The sequence below is a fragment of the Aplysia californica genome, unplaced genomic scaffold (assembly GCF_000002075.1).
Source record: "Aplysia californica isolate F4 #8 unplaced genomic scaffold, AplCal3.0 scaffold00064, whole genome shotgun sequence".
NCBI classification, from domain to species: Eukaryota; Metazoa; Mollusca; class Gastropoda; order Aplysiida; family Aplysiidae; genus Aplysia; species Aplysia californica.
This window is the reverse complement of record NW_004797334.1, coordinates 1,088,317-1,091,071: the sequence shown is the minus strand read 5'-3', so window position 1 is coordinate 1,091,071 and position 2,755 is coordinate 1,088,317.

Below are 2,755 nucleotides of genomic sequence, written 5' to 3'. Positions count from 1 at the left end.
AGATAGATAGATAGATAGATAGATAGATAGATAGATAGATAGATAGATAGATAGAATGGCTCCTGAACTGAACGGTTTGCTGGAAGAAATAATTATTTATCTTAAAACAAAAGATGGTCTTACATAACTTGGTTCAGACTTCTTGAAGTATTTAGATCTATATTTCCACGGCTAAGGGGCAGAATATGTTCTACTTGTCTGTACGGTGGTTTTTTTGCCAACAGTGCTTCTTTTTACTGTTAGGAGAATTCTGGGAAAATTAAAACATAAACTCCCACCCTCATACTCTCTCTCTCTCTCTCACACACACACACACACACACACACACACACACACACACACACACACACACAAACACACACAAACACACACTTGTGCTCAAACATGGAGAGAGACACTGACATACACACACATTCACACACACACACGCGCGCCTACACAAACACACGCACGGCACAAGTGCTCTTGTCCTCGCACGTGCAGTACACAACATTCATTTACAAAGGTATATTGCATCTCTTAGCAAGGGTACTCATAGTCAAGGAGAAGGCAAGAGATACACCTCCATCTTCATACATACGTATGCACGTGCAGACTCGTATACACACACACACACACACACACACACACACACACACACACACACACACAAACACGCACACACACATACACACACACATACACACACACACACACATACACAAACACCTGCACCGTTGCACCCGGCATAATCTGATTATATGAACACGTTAGTCTTTGTCACACGAATAGAAGACCAGGAAGAAATTCTCAGAGTTTATTCGCAAACTTTGTGCCTACTTTGTACCTTATTGCAGTCCCCTCGATTGTGATTTCTCTTTTGTTTTTGTTGAAATAAAGATATATCCTAAGTCCGCATAAATCGTGATCTATAACTTTCAATTTCCTATAGCAATATTAGACCCTTATCAACTCTAACTTCTCTTGAAAGTATTTCAGTGTTCCCATTTACTGCCTTTCTAAATTATTAAACGATTTTCGCTCGATCACTACTGAAATTCGCTTATGATAGTTGGAGAACGCCATTAGTGTAACTTGTCACATCTGCGGGTGGTTGGTGGGTCCTCTAGTTTTGTCAGCGCCTTACTTCTTTTTAGCTAATAATAATGTTCTAATAAGCTAATCTGTTCAAATTTGGCGATTGTCGCCTGGTTTGTCTTTAACAACGAATAAAACAAATGGCTGTTCTCTCCGTCACACATTTTTCTGACGTTTTCCGGCCCTTTGTGTCTTTTTAAAAAAAGACTTTTTAAAAATCTTGTACTTTAAAATGTCTTTGGTTTTCTTTCTTGGATTTTTTTTTTTTGGGGGGGGGGGGGGGGTAAACGATGTAATGTCCACTTATATAGCTAGATGCAGTATTTTTCTAAACACACGAATACAAACAAGCAGCCATTATACCAGGGAATAATTGGTCTTGTTTTGGTTCTGCAATCTATAAAAAATGAAAATAAAAGGTACAATTCTATCAGGAAGGGCACATAATTTTTACTGAGATGGGGAGAAAAGTAGTGACGCAAAATCGATATGAGAAGTCAAAGCGAGACGAGATAACAGTGTCGGAGGGCAAATGGGAAAAAGTGTCCACCAGGAAGCTGCCTCTCCAACGTTTCATCATGGCCGCATTCTATTACGTCACATTTCAAATCCGAAGTACAACTCGGTCTCAAACCTACTGTCAGCAATTTTACATACATTGTAAAGTAGGAGAATGTTTAACACGCCAACTGACATAATTCACAAGGAAGATCATTTAGAAGGCGGGCTAAATAGTGCGACCACGGACACATGTTGCCATAGTCAGATTGTATGAGTTAGAATTTTTTTTAAACCTGAGGAGGGGTAGAAAAGGCAGCCCACATCACATAACAGAGCGAATCGACCAACCAGGCAATATTATATTATCTTTAAAAAATATATAGAATAAAAGTAAAAGGTCCATCAAACCCTATTAGACCAAAAAGATTAACGCTAAGACCCACAGTCGTTTCGTCCAGATCAAATGAATCCCGAATTAGCTCTCACAAACAACGTCAAATCGTCATGGGACCACCACCCGCGTTGTCAAAGAGGCAAGGGAAGTGGCTCAGAATCGCGGGTACGGATTGACGGATCCAATCACGAATGTGGGTCTTAGCGTTAATGTTTTTGGACTGAGTGTACGACTTCAAATAACAAAGCCAATTTGAATGATAGTTGGAATCGAGCCTGCGGAAGCTTTTCTGCTTATTTCAAAAGGGTTAAATCTGTCACTCTTCGTTTGACACCTTTTTAATTTTTAAAAAATTTCCCTGTTGTCTGCGACACAAACGCAAAAATGTTTCTCCCCCTCCCAAGTTACCTGTCTGCCAACCAGTCTGTCTGCCATTCACTCGCCGGATTAACTCTCGTTCTGTTATCTCTATTTCCTTTTTAAACTTTCTATTATTTCTGCACTCACTCCTCCCAAGAGGGTGGTTTGAGGGTGCTATGGTGTGATTTTCTTCTTTTGTATCAAACACCTGCGGTCGTCCTGATTTCTCCTCAGTTTTTGTTGTTTGTTACGCACTTGTAACACTTTCAATCTTTTGCACTTATATGACCTTATTGGGCTGCAAGAGCCGTAAAACACTTACCAAAAAAATAAATAAAACGACAACAAAACTACACCTTTCACCCTTCTCATCTACCCCTCTCTTTCTCTCTCTCTCTCTCTCTCTCTCTCTCTCTCTCTCTC